Raw genomic sequence first — 17568 nt, 5'->3', positions numbered from 1 at the left:
ATGTGTCTCCTTAGTCTACTAAGCCATTCCTTCCTTAGTCAGATCCTTTTAAATGGTCCTGGGCCTTGTAGATTTAGTTCTTAGTGTTCAAAAACCTTGGTGAGTAGTTATTTTTTAAATGTAGTCTATTACCTTGCTTCTAAGGGTCATTTTAACTTCTTCAGATGTAACCTAGGTCTGGTCACTTATTCCCAAACTGCAGGAGATACACATTGAGGTCTTTAGAGCTCCACTGACCTTCCTGAGAAGGAGTCCCAGAATCCCAAAACCTCTTTTCTAAAATCCTTGTCACAAAATTTTCCTTAATTTCCACTCTCAGAGCCCTTTTATGTCTTTAATGTGAATGACAGATTTCAAGGATTATGCAATTGGTTCTTCTATATTTCTCCTTTTGGAAATTCTGCATATGGTATAGCACTTTCTTTGGAATGCAACATCAATTGTATCTCAATGCATCAGTCAGAACTTCCAATTTAACATCCTGTTACATTTCTAAACTCATTCTTTGTACCTCATCATGATACACTGGATAGAACATTTACAACTATCCAAGCCTCACTGTTAAGCCAATGGAATTAGGGATAAAGAAGGAAGGAAAGTAACATTTATTGAGTTTAATTTGCTTGACTCACTTAACTAGAAAATGGCAGGGCTGGAGTTACTGTCCAGATCTGTATGTTCTAAAACCCAGGTTCATTTGCTATAGGATGAAGTATTTATACAAAATCTATCCAAGGAAGTACTTCTTTACATTCCTTCTTCCATAAACTCTCTCCATTATATTCATTATTTTCTTAAAACACAGTCAAATAGTTTTGGGTTTTTGGCAAATGTAAGAAAGTGTCAAAAACTTAGTTAAATTTTTCTTCTCACCCACCTTCTTCCTTCTACTTTATGAATGAGGTATGGGAAACTTCTACTTTATAGGCTTTGAGGGCTTTAAAAATTTATTAGTGATGATGTGTTTATTAACTTGTTCATAAAAATTTGAACTTCATACTCTAAATTCAATTTGTCAGATATGAGAAAATCATATTATGATTTGTTTCTTCCCTGATAGCAATGTGAGCTTCAGAAACCAATACAGAACTTCTTCTTTCTAATCCTAACAGGGAAGGCAAAAAGGAGCAGATATCTCTATCAAAATGTCTTAAAACTAGTTTTTGTCCATACCCAGACACATACCTATGAGACTTTAAAGCACCAGGAAAAATGAGGAACTCCTAAAGAGATTCAATACAGGGGGGGAAAAAAAGATTATCTTTTGGGTAATGAGAATCAGGAATGCAGTTGACTTCTCATCAACAACATTGGATGCTGATTGGATGCTATCCCCAGCCAAACCCTAGTGAAGTAGCAAAAGGAAAAACATAGCAAACATGAAATAAACTATAGTTTATATTTCTGAAAAAAAAATCATTGAGAGTGAACTCCGGAACATCATGAAGGAGGAAGACATGGGATCCAGGAAACAATAGCTCTGACTTCCCTGGTGGCTCAGACGTTAAAGCGTCTGCCTACAATGTGGGAGACCTGGGTTCAATACCTGGGTTGGGAAGATCTCCTGGAGGAGGAAATGGCAACCCACTCCAGTATTCTTGCCTGGAAAATCCCATGGACAGAGGAGCCTGGTAGACTATAGTCAGTCAGTGGGCTCACAAAGAGTCGGACACGACTGAGCGACTTCACTTTCACTTTCAGAGAGGGCAGAGAGAGAAGTCCCTTGGTGACAGCTGGGCAGTCACTCAAGAGCAAGCTGCCTGGATGGGAGTAGAAATTCAGAGACAGCTGGGTGGATGTCTCAGGAAAGAAGGAGATTGGTCCACAAGTAAAAATATTTATATAATCATGATCGTATAAACCCTGTTTGTAGGTTGTAGGTTATTAATTGTTAGAGTCAATCCCTAGACAAACTCACAGAAGGCTTAATTATAATTACAGAAAAGAACATAAATGTTATCAATTTTGACAATGTAAATATATCGGTAGAGTTGACAGATATTGGGATTTGGGGTGGGGGATGTGGGGTGGGAGAGGGAAAGATGAGCCAACAATATACTTATCAAGCTATATACATAAAGTTGCTGAAATGAGACACAAACATTGGCTATGTTATTTAACACTACAAATGTAACCAGTAAGAAAATCTAAGCCATAAATTTTAGAAATTGGGAAGATGGAAGTAGATAAAGTGGGAGGGGGGAATGTACGGGAACAAAATATTCATAGCAGAGGTGAATAGCTATTGTTAAAAGCTGATTAAAAGAGACATAGAGATCTAACCCTGTTAGAATTAAAATAAGCACAGAAGTCCAAAGAGGCATATCTGAAGCAGCAGGTGATTAAGAAGGGGAATTACTTGGAGTAAACCAAGGACTGCTTAGATCACCTCTTGTCATCATTGTGATGAGCAGGAGATGGAATCCTGCCAGGTGGTTAGCCCAGCTGTGGATGGTACTGCATGTAGGCCAGGCTGGCCAGGAACTATCTGAGTTAATCTTTGTGTTTTGAATCTAAGCAATGGGAACTGGAAACTCATGTTTCTGTCTACCCAGCTATGGAATCTTGGTTCTCACGCACCATTTCCATTTTGCCTTCTCACTCCATGTACCAGTGGTTTTACCAACAAATCTTGTAGGTGACTTTGCTCTGGGAAGAAACTCCTAGAAATGTTGGAATTTCTCTTTTTATTACACACTTTATTTACAACGTGTAAATCGGGGCTGAGGCAACAGTCTCAAGGCAGACAGCCAGTTTGCCTCTGATGACAACATTGCAACAGGGTATTGCAATCTGCTGACTTCAGAGTAAGCTCACAGCACTGGCTGTGACCCTGGGCAGCCTGAAGCAGCAGAGACAGGTGGGCAGGGTACCTACTTCATAGCTCAGAGAAAACTATTGACTGAAAAGTGTTTTCCCTTTGTTCTTCTCAGTTGCTTTTAACTGGGTGAAATGCTGCTCACACAGGATTTCTAAGTCTGATAGCCTTAAGCGAGTTTTGGCCAAATCACTTTTCTGGACAGTTGTCTTTACTTTGTGAAAATGGAAGCAGCAATAAGAATTATAGGACTTTATGGGTTTTAGCAGTTGTTTAATTTTCTTTTTTTATAGAATGCATTTGCAGGAGACTAATGGCTGAAACACTCAGAGAGCCTCAAAAGCTTTATGGTATGTTGAGACAGAGAATTTTCAAGTGCGCCCAGAGTTTCTAAATTCTTTGAAGCCCTTCTGAGACCTTTCCTAGAACACTTGGCCCCTGTAAACAGGGGGCTGTGTCTTCTTCTTACTATGTGTCTTCTATCATTTGCAATGTTGGTTCTAACACTACATCAGGAAATGGGATTCTGGGGTACAGAAGTAATACAGAAGGACCTCGATGAATTTGAGAGTCATCTATTCAGCTTAATCAAGTGGGAAGTTAAATCTATGGTCTATATAGTTTAGTAATAAAAGAAACAATATTTCTCCAATCCACCAAGTTCCTGCCTTGGCAGACAATTTTCCTCAAGTCCTTGGCAGGATATACCCAACACTAAGAACTTGTAATTCTCCAGCAGGGGAAGAAGTTTCCTGATAAAGGGTCTTGTTGGCCACCACTTCATGGACACGTTTTGAATTACTCATTGTAAGGGCCTTGGAAAGTATTGGACTGTGTGTCACCATTTTCCTAAATATTGATTAGTTTTCTTTCATTCTGATGGAGTGGATGAAGGTGAGGTTGGGAATCGCTACCAAGCATCACTGAGCCTAGGCTCCATGTGGATCCATCTTCATCTCCCCTTGCTTTTCTTCTATTTCCTTTGTGACTAGTTCATATGTAGAAATCCTTCCATGTCCTTTGGTAAGACTTGGCACCAAGCAAGACAGAAATTTTGAAGCTCTCCAGCAGCAGAGACCCAGATTTTCACCCGGGAAGCCGCACCTGGACTGGACCCATTTGTACCAATGGCCCTGGGTCCTGCACTATCCGCACAGCCCTAAAAATAGCTCTCAATTAACATTGCATTTCAAGAATTGGAAAATTTCCCAGAAGTCCATTCTTTTCTCCTTTTTCTGTTTCATTACATTTTGCAGTAATAATACACAAGCCTGCAGAAAACATGATGGGTAATGAAAAATTGTAATTAATATAAGCAGTGTAAAGCGTGTTTTTTTCTCTGTTGTCCTTGCAGAAAATTGCTGCTTTAAACCAAGCAGGATGTGAAAATGCATAAAAACCCCCTTTAATCTGCCATGGTTTGTAAATATCTTATGCAAAATGGTTAAGTCAACTGTCAGATTTTTTTTTTTAACATAAGTCACATATTCTTGTAAAAAAGTTTTTTTTTTTTTTTTCTCTTGCAGGACAAATTGAATGATTTGGATAACTCCTTTTGAGCAGGTGAGGATTTTCCACAATAAACCTGAAAACAAGAAGAATCTGGTTTTTGGACGGCAACTCTGTCCATCAGATTCATCTAAATAGCAGTTCAGTGTGCTGCCTCTGCGAACACTCAACTTTGGTTCAGTGCTTAGGAGAAGTAAGCATTCTTGCTACTCTTTCATACCAGTACATCTCATCCCATTAACTGAAACAAAGTGAGAAGGAGGCCAAGAGGCTGTGGTCTATGCCGGCATTCCTCAGACCATTTTGGTTTCCTTATCTGGACCACTAGCAATATCCAGAGGTGTGTGGCTAGACGGTCACAACAGAATTTCAAAGCTGAAATACAAAAGATTATTCCCAGAACATCTTCTGAGGCCAGAGAGGAAAATGCTTTATGATTTGTTTTTCATTTGTTCTTTCCTCTTTTTTTCAACTGCTGCTGACATACATGATGGGTTATTATTTATTTCCATCTTGTTCTGGCTTCTAAAACATTCCCCCTATCCCTGGTGTGTGTCAACTTTCAGATATCACTTGGGAATGGCTGGCTTCCTCCCCTCTACTTCACTGGGAGCCCTGGTGAAGGTGGGGTCCCCTAGCTGAGAAGCGGTATCCCTCTCCTGTGGCATTCTGGGAGGCCATTTGGAGTCCCAGATGTAGGAAATGAAATAATCCATGCTCATACAGTCACAAAGTGCCCATCTGGCACCCAGGAACCCTGCTTGATAGGAGCACACAGGCGTGAGCTCACTATTGTTATGGCATTTCATAAACAGAGCTGCAGCAGCCAGAGAAGGACTTTGGGTTGATAACAATCATTTCCCACTCCCTTCCCTTTCTGCTTGCTTCCCTCCAAACACACTGCCACCCCCCCCCCCCCCCCCCCCGCCCCCCCCCCCCCCCCCCCACAGACCCCTTAACTTTTTTAAAACATAGGAGCCAGGGAGAAAAAAAAAAAAGGGTGGGGAGATCCATCCTCTGAAAGGCAGCATGTTTTTTCCCAGAGAGTCTGAAGGAGAAATTTCCATTAACAGCTAAATCCCTCCCCACCACCTCTCCATCCACATTATTGTCTTTATGTCCTCCATCCTAGGACTCACAGGCGAGGGTGTGAAATGTGGCCAGTCAACTCTTTGCTAACTCACTTCTTGTACATCACCCTCAAAATAAGGAAAAGCAGCAGCAGGAGGGATTTCATAAATCACACAGCCACGGCACCGCTTTCTAGTCCTGAAACCAAATTCACAGGAGAATCTAATAAATGACCTCAATGCTTTCCCTTTAGTTTCCTTCTAAGCGTTTGTGCCAAAGCAGGAGCAAGAGAAGCTCAGCAAAGGAGGTGTGGGTTGGAGAACAGCTGGGGCTGAGAGCTTGCATGTGTGAATGAGGAAGGGGTGACTATCCCCACACAGACTGGATGCTGACCTTCAACCCCAGTTGTAAGAAAGAGCAAGTCAGACCTGGAAACTGAGCCTGCAGGGGTGGCGTAACAGTTACACCAGCTCTCCTTTTAATCTATGGTGCTAACTCTATTATCCTTTAAAAACACAGATTTCTGAGAAACTCGTACCCAGTGATAAGAGTGAGATCCCTAATGGCGCAGGTAACCCAGGCCACTGTGAAGGGGTGCGGTGACAGGGACAGGGCTCACATCAAAGACCAGCTCAGTCACGTGCTGATTTGTATTATCCTGGCATTAAAATGAGGGAAAAGAATCACCATAGACATTTCACTCGATGTTGTTCTGAACTGTAATAAAAAACATCAGGTTGCATTACCCTTCCCAAAGATCACATTTGGCTGTCTCAGCACTTTCAGCCTCCCAAGGAGACATTTTCAAAGCAGCTAGATTCTTTGGCCCCAGAGAGGAGAAAAATCACAGAAACACAAGCAGAGTCCAGCCCTGGCCCCTGCTGACCACATGGCACGCGGGAGAAAAGAGGTGGCTAGAAGATGTCCCAGTGGAATAGAGATTCCTGGACTCCTGCACTTGAGGGAGGAAGAAACACATGGATCTCTCCTAGGGGAATTGGCTCTCTCCCCCTCAGGCATCGCTCTGCCTTCTCGGAGACTGGGATCCGCTTGTTTGCCAATGAATCCAAAGCCCTGAATGGGTAGCACAATGCAATGTTTGTAAATATGATAAACCATTACAATAGTACAGCTTTTCATTTGGAAAGCCACTTAGGCAAGAAATGATTACTGACCCATGATATGTAAATGATGGAAATGCAAAAATTTGTATTTGGGTCAACTCGTATATTTTTCAACCATGAAATGAAAATCTCAATGTTCACATTCCAATTCATACATGAAACCATCACAGTGCTATGAGTTGACTATTGCTCTAATTTATTATTGTCTTAGTTCATGTTTTCAGAGTCACTGTGATGGTATGGATCTACTTTCAATGCACTAATGTTGTAACTTGAAGAGGGGAAGGTACATCTCTGGGCCAGCTGGTGTCCTTGGGGGGTTTGACTTTAGTTGAGGAGAAGGGAAGTGATTCTGAAGAAGAGGCTAGGGGCTCCTCTTCGAAGATTTTAAATATGCCATCAGTCTATCACTTCCCTTTCTTTTGAGTTCATAAAACCACAAATATGGATTGGACAGTTGGGCTACCGTGGCAAATTCCTCTGTGTCATTGGGGACACAAAAGAATTCTAAAAAGGACCTTTGTCTTCAAGGTTGAAGCAAAAAAGACTGACTATGGAAGAGGTGCAGAAACTTAGAGGGAAAGAATATTTAGGAAGACTTCTTGGAGGAGGGGATATTTCAGCTGGTTTAGAAGAGTGGTACAGTTTAAGAGATGAAAGGAAGGAGGAGATTCATTCCAGGTAGACAGCAAGAGAAACATCCTGGAGGATGGAGTCCCATGCTACATAAACTAAGGTCCTGCTTTACTGAAGATAGCTATTGAAGAGCAAAAGTATGGGAGAACATGCAGAGAAATCACCCAGAGTGGGCCCCTGAAAACCAGTCATAGTTTCTTCCCAGGGTGAACCAGATGAGGGCAATGGGAGAGCAGTCTGGGTCTACCTAGACTGTGTAGAAATGTAGCCAGAATTGGAGCCAGGAGACTCTATGGAAGGTAGGATTAGCAATACAAGGTCTGGGAAAGAAGGCGTGGAGCTGGGGTGCTTGTGACGTGTGTTAGGAGAAATGGCAGAAGGTTGGGCAGGAGAAGCATGGTCTGGGAGACAGGATGAAGTGTTAAGTGTGTGCAGAGAGAGAGAGAGAGAGAGAAAGTTACTGTCAACCCTTACATTCAGTGGTTCTATAGAGCAAAATGAGTATGTGATGCAGAGAGTCAGTGGAGTAGGGAATCCTGATGATTTTGCCTTTTAATATGATTGATTAGCTAGAGGGGACTCTCATATTTCCATTGTGCAGTGACATCTCCTCCCCTGTGACCGCCTCATAGCCTTGAGGTTGGGTAGTGCTGAGATCTCAGGATTCATTCAACTTTGGCTCTTGGATTTGGGGTGTGCCAGCCCCTGAAGTACAGTCACTCAGTCAAACCCTTTAGCTGGGGGTCTCAGGATCAGAGGAGTTATTGTGTCTGAGAGGGTATCTGAGTGCAGGACAGTTTTGAATAGGTTGGTTAAACCAGTAGCTCTCAATGGTGGTAATACTGCCCCCTACAGAATGCTTTGGAAATTCCTGGAAACATTTTTCAGATGTCACTGAACTGGGTGGGAGTCAGGGATGTGAGACATCTTGTTCACCGGACAGTCCCACACAATGCAGAATCCTGTAGCATCTCATGTGGTTTCTGAATGTCCTGTTAGGCATTCAGGTAGGTAACCCTGTCTAAGCCTAAAACCTAACTCCAGTTTACATAATTTGCTACCCAGTTTTAATACACACTAAATTTTCCATGAATTTACAACTACCTTGTATATTTAGGCAAGATTATATTTTGTTTTGTTCAGAACTTTGCCAATAATTGGGCATGAGAAAATCACAGTGCAAGCATTTGATTACTTTTTCAAGTCTTTCTTGTGTACATGTGTAAATGCACATTATTTTATGATGAATTACTTTCCTTTTTTTTCTCCTTTATTGTACATGCAGCGCATTATATTGGTGTTTAAAAATGTGTCTAGGTAATATATATACATGATAAGCTGCCCTTCCTTGGTATTGTCAGTGACTGGTTTCAGGACTCCTATGGATACCAAAATCTGTAATGCTCAAGTTCCTTCTATAAAATGGCACAGTATTTGTGTGTAAGCATGTACTACCATACGGTTTAAATCATCTCTAGATTACTTGTAATACCTAATACAATGTAAATGCTATGTAAATAGTTGTAAATACAATGTATATGCAGGTGTGCATGCTTAGTTGCTCAGTCATGTCCTACTCTTTGCCCAATGGACTGTAACCCACCAGGCTCTTCTGTCCATGGGATTTTCCAGGAAGGATACTGGAGTGGGTTGCCATTTCCTTCTCCAGGGGATTTTCCCAACACAGGGATCGAACCCACATCTCCTGCGGCTCCTACATTGGCAGGCAGACTTTATCACTGCGCCACCTGAGAAGCCCAACTACAATGTAAATGTTAAGTAAATAGTTGCTGATGCACAGCAAATTCAAGTTTTGCTTTTTGGAACTTTATGGAACTTTTTAAAACTAATATTTTCCATCTGTGGTAGATTGACTCCTTGGCTGCATAACTGTCAGATTCTGAGGGCTGACTGTACACTGTCTATACATTTCATTTCATGATAGTAGAGGGGGGGATCATAAAATATTTTTTACAAAAAGGAGATGTTGAGTCTGATGGGGTGAGAACCATGGAGTTTGATGTACAAGAAACTTAGATATGGCACTTTATAAGTGACCATCTTTTATTATTTTTTTTTATGCTGGAAAAACAATGAATGGATCTTTGCTGAGCTGCTCTGGTAAGCCTACAGTGGTTCAAGCACTGTATAGGCATGTGGTAGATAAAAAAGAAATGCAAGTCACAGAGCTGTATCTCACAGCTTGGCCTAATATGGCCTGGTAACTTACCACAGGTCGGGGTAGTCCAGAAGAGGGTTAATAAAATGTGATATCCTGGAGGTTACAGTCCTGCCAAGTGATTGTGAATATGGTCCATGATGAATGATCTAACAGTGGGAGCCTGAGAGCACTGGAAGGACCTAGGATGTTCAGCAGGCAGAAGGCTGTCAGCATCAGAAGCACGTGCAGAGCATGCAGCCCCAAGCATCAAGCTGGGGTCAAGAGATGGAGTTCCACCCTTTGTTGCACGGCCAGGCAAGACAAGATCCTGCCTCAAATGACTACTCCTGGGGCCCAGAAACAAAGGAACAAAGTGACAAGCTAGTACCCAAGACATGGTGAGACCTAGGGTTGAAATTTTCAGGTCAGCGGTTGACATTCAGGGCAAACCAGCAATGAGATGGTCTCTGTGTCAAGTCATAGGTACTGGGGTTAGGTCATCCTAATGTATTTTGCTGCAAGTGCAGATGGATTAGCTGGCTGGTTTTAAGGCGGAAGCCAAAAGTGGTGCCATGTTGGACCTGACAGTTTTAGAACCTTATTGGAAGAACAAAGTATAAATACATAACAAATGCATTAATTAGCAAAGAGTATGGGCAACATTTCAAGAGTATCTGAAAACCCTACATGGTCTCCCTTGGATCAAAGAGGATGTGAGACTCTAGGACATGACAGAGACCTCTGGGTTGGAGTAGTTTCTGAAGGTGTTATGGAAGAGTAAGGGCTGGAGCCAGCCTGTGAATAGCAGATGAATGAATATTTGAATTCACTCATTCATTCAACAAATACTTAGGAAATCCTTGCTATTTGATAGATGCTGACAATAAAGAGGTAAACAAGAGAGACACTGACTTTGGTGACACGTGACAGGCTCACCTGGAACCCAGAGACATGAGCAGGCTAGAATGGGCAGCTTTCATCCCTGGACTTGAGGGTGTGCCTAAGGCTGGTGAGGTGCACCCAGGGTCTGCCTTTAATTTAAGGAAGTACTCTTTTTGTTACCTGGTGGTGGTGGTTTAGTCTCTAAGTCGTGTCTGACTCTTACGACCCCATGGACTGTACCCTGCCAGGCTCCTCTGTCCGTGGGATTATCCAGGCAAGAATACTGGAGTGGGTTGCCATTTCCTTCTCTAGGGGATCTTCCCAACCTGGGAATTGAATCTTGGTCTCCTGAATTGCAGGCAGATTCTTTACCAGCTATGTCTGAGCTGCAGCTAATTAAGCATCAATTGTGCAGGGCATAATTTCTATCTGCCTTAAGGTTTAACCTTAAAAGAAACTAAGACTATAATTAACATAAACTCTTAAGAGTTAGGGGTTGACCAACTTTTTCTCTAAAAATTCAGAGAGTAAATATTGTAGGTATGTCATGAAATGGGCTTCCCAGTTGGTGCTAGTGGTGAAGAATCCATCTGCCATTGCAGGAGACACAAGAGACGCGAGTTTGATCCCTGGGTCAGGAAGATCCCCTGGAGAAGGAAATGGCAACCCACTCCAGTATTCTTGCCTGGAGAATCCCATGGACAAAGGGGTCTGGTGTGCTACAGTCCATAGGGTCACAAAGAGTTGGACACAACTGACTGAAATGACTTAGCATGCAGAAGCATATGTCATGAACTAGAATTCTTGTTTTGATTTTTTTTTTCTTTTTAGCAATCTAAAAACATAAAATCCATTTATATAAACTCACAGGCTGAGTTTTTGGCCTGCTGGTCTACACAGTTCCTTTTGTCCAGAGACCAGGAAGACATTCAATCATGTGGGTGAATGATAAGTAATGTTTATTATCAGTAGTATTTTGTAAAACACGAAACATTTTCCAATGTTATATTTATATATATAGCTGCACTTGGCCCTCAAAACAGTGCTACTAGAGTAGTTAAACCACATCACCATTATTCCTCATTTCATAGGTAAGTGGATTGAACCTCAGGAACATTTGGGCCTTGTGTTAAGTCACACAGACACAGAAACCAGAGCTCTGGACACTAGATCTCAATCTTTTGATTCTGGAGCTTTTCCTTGATCTCCAACTATTTTGAACTGACCATACAACCAGATTATTCACAACTTTCACAGGGCTCTCTGGTTTCAATCTGAATGTGTTCTGGAATTAAAGGCTTACACTTAAAAAACAAACAAACAAACATCAGATATGGTCTGAATTATGTCAGTGCTATTAGGGGGAGAAGGGCAAATAGATTGTTTTATGTCCAGGCACTGTTCTAAGTGCTGGAGTTGTTTTTGTTGTTGTTGTTTGGTTGCTTAGTCATGTCCAACTCTTTGCAAGCCCATGGACTATAGCTCTCCAGGCTCCTCTGTCCATGGGATTTCTCAGGCAAGAATACTGGAGTGGGTTTCCATGCCCTCCTTCCTGACCCAGGGGATCAAATGTGCATCTCCTGCACTGGGAGGCATATTCTTTATATTGAGCCCCCGGGGAAGCCCCAGGTGCTGGAAACTCACCACTAAATTCAATAGACACAACCCTTACTCTAAACAGTTCATAGTGCAATGAAGATGATTCTAATGGTAATGACATAAAGTAGGAGTAGCAGCTACCTAAATGTCAAGTATTGTGTTTGGAGTGACAAATGTTTTATCCCTAACATTCAAAGTAGTGTCATAAAGTGGGTCCTATTTTCTCCACTGTATAAATATTTGAGTATTAATAGCAGTAGCTAACATATGGAACTTACTCTGTGTTAGAAAAGAAGTGCTCAGAGGAGATAAGAGAGCAGGTAGTTGGCCAAGTGGGATTTGAAATTGCGTCTACACACCTTGGAGCCCAAGTCTTTGCACTTTGTGCTGAAGCAAAACCCTGGGCCGTGCCTGGTAGGCTGTCCCGACACACCTGCAGTTTTCTCTGCCGGGTGGATTTAAGTCAGGTTCCCTGTCTGCGGATTCTCACTCACGGGGCGAGGCAGCCGCAGAGCACTTACTCGCTAGTGCTCTGCACTGCGGGGACTGCTGAGATGGCACTTCCAGTGTCACACAATGCTATTTCCTCAAGCTTCTAACTCTGAAGCAATTGCCTCATGGGTTACGATTTCATCAGTGTTCAAATGCTGCTCTGGACGTGCAGTTGGACAATTTTGAGACATAGGCATCTGTTTCAAAGTTTAGGGGCACTGAATTTACTTTAAAAAGCACCTTAAAAAGCGAAGGTGGATGAGTGACACGCTGCTTCGAATCCCTGCCTTGTTTTGGCACACTCCTTCTGCCTTTACTTGCTTTCTTCCAAAGAAGCCCACTGAAACCTCTCCCTAGTATCGTTAGCATTATTTAATTTGCATTAGTCTATGTAAGATTCAGAATCTAAGGCCCTTCTTTAGCTCTTCAGTCTTTTGTGGGACAGGTGCATGACAAACATTTTGCAGAGCTCTTTTTTTTTTTAGTCCTTGGGAAATTACAGAACTTTAAGTGTTGAGGGGGATCCTCGGAGGCTTCATTTTAAATTTCCCAAGTTTTCTATAGTTGCTACTTTGTCAGAAAATAGATTTTATTTTTTTGTATGGAAAAGGAATACTGACTAATCTGTCAATGACTTTTCCTTATAAATACATTTATCTGAAGAACTTCATTATTACATAAATTACTTTTCTCAAATTAAATTTTTTTTGAAAAAGATGAAACCCATGTTTTCAGCGTGGCATTAGGAAAGCTCAGTGATCACATATAATAACAATGTATTAGAAGTCAAACAGAAAAGAACCCATTTTTAAAAACCCATAACTCAACAGACTAAAACAATGACAGACGAGCCATTCATGCAAATTAGCTAACTCACATTTATCAGAGAAAATATTTTATAGCATTAACAACACTGTCATTGAAGAAAAATTAAATGGGGCTCAGAACCACACATTTATTTTTACTGCATTCATTATTCATTTACTTGTTTTATTCCTCCTTTTCTTTCTTTCTTTTTATTTTCAGAATTGTAAGTTTTGAATTCAAAGTTCAGTGGAAGAAGAAGCAGCAGATGATTTTCCCATTTTAGTGACCCCGTGGTTAGCAGCAATAAAGCAACAGGAACAAATCTGGCTTGAAACGTGTCCAAACCCACATTTCCCAGTGAGCACAAAAGGCAAAAAAAGTAAGATGTGCAGCGGATATTAACATGAGTAATCTTGGAAATCTAAATATTAAACATATGTCAAAGATTATCAAATGCACATCCACATGTCTTATAGAGATGTCTTTCATTCGAGGAGCTCCAGCCCATTTCAATGTGCATGGGCTAGTTCTCTAGCCTCATCAAAGTTCGGCGTATCCAGTGAGAGCGGCACCAGTTTTTTATAGATGGGTGCTTGTGAAGCAATAACTCCTCAGCTCCTGCACCTTCCTGAAAGACTTCTTAATCTCTACCCCCATCAGAAGATGAAAGAAGTGAAAATGTTAGTCGCTCAGTCATGTTTGAATGTTTGTGACCGCATGGACTGTAGCCCAGCAGGCTCCTCTGTCTTTGGGATTTCCCAGGCAAGAATACTGGATTGGGTTGCCATTTCCTCCTCCCGGGGATCTTCCTCACCCAGGGATCGAACCTGGGTCTCCTGCATTGCAGGCAGATTCTTTCACCTGAAGATAATGTCATTTAAATCCAGATTGATTATTTGCCCAGTGAGCTGCACAGTTTGGGAAATTTCCTGGAGTCTTTGATTTGTGTTCTGATGCTGAAGTCTGTAGAACCCCGCCCTCAACTCCATCTACAGGTCTTGTATCATAGTGATCCAGAGAAGAATGTTCCAGACCCTGAGAAATGTATTGTTTTATCTCCTGGACACTGTGTAAGAAGGCTGTGACAATTGGTAAAATGTGCTCACAGTGCCTGGCATCTTTTTGCCTCTAAACCTTATTCTGCGGGACAATTGAAGCTATACTTTGGAAATACCTAAGGGAGTAACATTATAATCGGGAGCTAGCCTAGTTTTTTCTGGGTGTATACCAGCTGTTGAACGATATTATTTAAAAAATCTCTTGGTGCAGCATGATCTTACTTTTTCTTAGCCTCATTTTTGTCATCTGTAAATTGTGAAAGAAAAGCTGACTCTCGACATTTCTCAATGAGATCATGTTTATGAGAAGACTTTGTAAACTCTAGACCTTTATACGAATGTGGGATAGTATCATTACCTTAAAGGAACAACTCTTAGAAAGAGGCCCCCTTCCACCCTGCCCCAGGGATAACTGGGGCTCTGAAATCCAATTTCGTTTCCATATTCATTCATCCTTGGCAAAATGTCATAGTCTTCATTATGAAGCTACCTGTGTGGCCCTATGCACATGGCTCAGTAGGCAGGCTGAGTGAGGGGGAGAGTAAATACTTACCTTTGTGCTGCTTTTCTCAGGGAGTCTGGCACTGAGCGGGTGTTCAACAAACACGTTCTGAATTGTGTGGAGGTAAAATGCGGGAGACCTGGGTTCAATCCCGGGGTCGGGAAGATCCTCTGGAGAAGGAAATGGCAACCCACTCCAGTACTCTTGCCTGGAAAATCCCATGGATGGAAGAGCATGGTAGGCTACAGTCCATGGGGTTGCAAAGAGTCGGACACGACTGAGCGACTTCACTTCCACTTCCAAAATGACTTGGGAGTGAACAAGGTGAAAGAATACAAGATAAAGCGCCAGTCTGGTTGAACTTCTCCAGTGGGGTGACAGGCAGTGTCTGGGTCACTGCAAGGAGACAGGTTGCTGGAGAACAAGAGAGAAGAACCAGATGTGATCCTTGGATGCTGAGAGTGCCCAGAGCGATCACAATGGGGGCACAGCCCTCCGGCGCCTCCCTCCTTCTGATAACTTCTCTCACCTGCTCCTTCTATCTTCTGTCACCTGGAGAAGGAGCTGCTCAGTCTTTTCCTCATTCTGTGAGGTAGTGGAAGCTGAAATTCTCTGGGGAATAGCATGGCTTCTCCAGTTCTGCTCCTTAGGGAATTTGCAGGAGCTGTGGAAGACAACTGGCAGACTGTCTCTCAATGGGAGTGTAGAGAGGAGGGGAAGGGATGTCATTTTAGGGAAAGAGCTGAAATATGTCAACATGCACTTTTGGGTGGAAGATTTCTTACTGAATTTGTTCTTCAACTGAAGTGTTTGTTTTGGTCATTAAAATAATACATCACTTATGATAAAAATAATGATCTACTAATTTATCTATTTTGACCAGTTTCCCTGGTGAACAGTGAAGGATGCACTGACAATGCCTGCCAAAGAAGGAGATGTGGGTTCGATCCCTGGGTTGGGATGATCCCCTGGAGGAGGAAATGGCAACCCACACCAGTATTCTTGCCTGGGAAATTCCATGGACAGAGGCTACAGTCCGTGGGGTCACAGAAGAGTCAGACACAACCTAGTGATGAAACAACAACAACAATGTTCTCCTGGAGCACATTTTGAGAAATAAAGTGTGTTCTGAAATTGTTGACTTGCTTTTGTCAATGTGTTCCAAAATAATATGACTTGATTGTTCCAAACACATATGATACCCCCTCCCCTCCCGCCTTGGAATAGAAACTATTATCATCAGTGAAGGAATGCAAAACTGAACACATTCTTCCCTTTGGAGAACAAAGTGTTCCATGAAAGGCGGGGTTTAGTTGCTATTGTTTGAGTTGTGGAGGATGTAGTTATACCCAGTCCGCAGTCCTCTCTTCCTGCCTATTTATCTGTCTTCTTTCTTCACCTTTATCTTCAACCTATATCTCACAAGCAGGGTGTACAAGACTCTCAGTTCCTCAGAACATCATCTACCTAGCAGAGACGCAAACAGCTCTGGGCCTGCAGCCGAGTCTGCGCCATCTCCCTCTGGACTAAGGGAACCGTGCTCTGAAAGAAAAACCTCTATGCAAAAATCACATTTCACTTGCTCTGTAATAATTTCCTTTTCATTTTTTCCCCAGCTTCTTTCTCAGAAATGCATAGAAAGGTTTGCTTTTGGTTCTAAGCTGCAAGGAATTGAAGAAAGAGAAGAGGACTTGCAGAAGATCTAGATCTGCAGTCATTGAGCTAGAACATTATTTTTGAGCGGACCCAGATGAGACATCAAAGACTAATGAAAGTTGCTGAATGTGCAGGCAGATCAGCACTCACACACTCATACTTTCTCACCTCTACTTTACGGTGAAATATTAGCTGAAAAAAAAAAGAATGTGTCTAGACTGAAATTCTAGTGACTTGTGTTCACATCGTCAGAGAACGGAGTATGTTTACATGAAAATATTTACAAAATATTGATTTAAATATATTACACTCAACTCCTAACTGATCAAAGGTTTAAAGTCTGTTTACAGTGAGTAATACTTTAACGAAAATGATTCACTTTGTCATTTGCATTTATGCATACATAGATTTACTGGAATCAGCCAGAATAGCAAACTGCAGCCAGTTGGAAAGTCAACATGTTCATTGCTGTTTAGTTTATTAAAAAATATGTTTAATTCTTTAGAGACACCATATGAAGAATATCATGGCCAGCTACAAGCATATATATTTTCTCTTGGGGCTTGATTACTATAATCCAAGTATTTCAAAACTGTTATCAGAACCAGTGAGCAGCTAGAGTTGGATCAGATCTTCAGAATCTTAGAAGTTGGGAAGAATATTACAGATTACTTAGTCCAGTGTTTTTCAAACTCTCCTGATGATAGTAATTCCTGGTCCTTATTACAGACCTATTGAATTTGAATCTCCAGGGGTGGGGCCTCCCTTAGAAACTGTGTTTAAACAATGTGGTATTTTTATCATCAGGAAAGTTTGAAACAAACTACTCCACTAGTTCTAAGCCCTGGCAATGTATCAGAATTGTCTGTAGAAGTTGTTGAAAATACAGAAGGCTGGGTAGAGACTATATTGGCTATTCTGAAAGCCACACGGTTGGTCTCTAGGTTGGAATTTAAGACTACAGGATCTCAAATAAATTACTACTGCTGCTGTTGTTATTATTATTATTATTATTTCACTGTTGTTATTAAAAGCATGACAAAAGATAACTTTTGGATAGTGATATATACTTTACAAAGTCTTTGTGTATTCCCTATTCTCATAGAAGCTCTGTGAAATTGTCTTATTTTTCAGTTATGGATGGAAAAACTGATGCTAGGTGAAGTTTTAGAGTACTGCTTAAAATTGCCGGTGTTAACATTCCGTCAAGCTAGGACTTGAACTTAGGTCTTCTGACACCAAATTTGGAACAT

At 41.6% G+C, this 17568-nt stretch overlaps 1 long non-coding RNA gene across 1 annotated transcript in view; it reads left to right on the top strand.

Annotated features, from left to right (window-relative positions):
• Window positions 1–13802, top strand: part of LOC122678027 — a 40007-nt gene extending 26205 nt beyond the window's left edge. Inside the window, exons 4-5 of the long non-coding RNA XR_006335988.1 lie at window positions 4345–4381; window positions 13319–13802. This is a non-coding gene — a long non-coding RNA (uncharacterized LOC122678027). The remainder of the gene's footprint in view (window positions 1–4344; window positions 4382–13318) is intronic.
• The last annotated feature ends 3766 nt before the right edge of the window (window positions 13803–17568 follow it).

The sequence above is a fragment of the Cervus elaphus genome, chromosome 20 (assembly GCF_910594005.1).
Source record: "Cervus elaphus chromosome 20, mCerEla1.1, whole genome shotgun sequence".
Classification (NCBI taxonomy): Eukaryota; Metazoa; Chordata; class Mammalia; order Artiodactyla; family Cervidae; genus Cervus; species Cervus elaphus.
The sequence above is the reverse complement of the archived record's forward strand: the minus strand, read 5'-3'. Positions and strand labels throughout refer to the sequence as shown.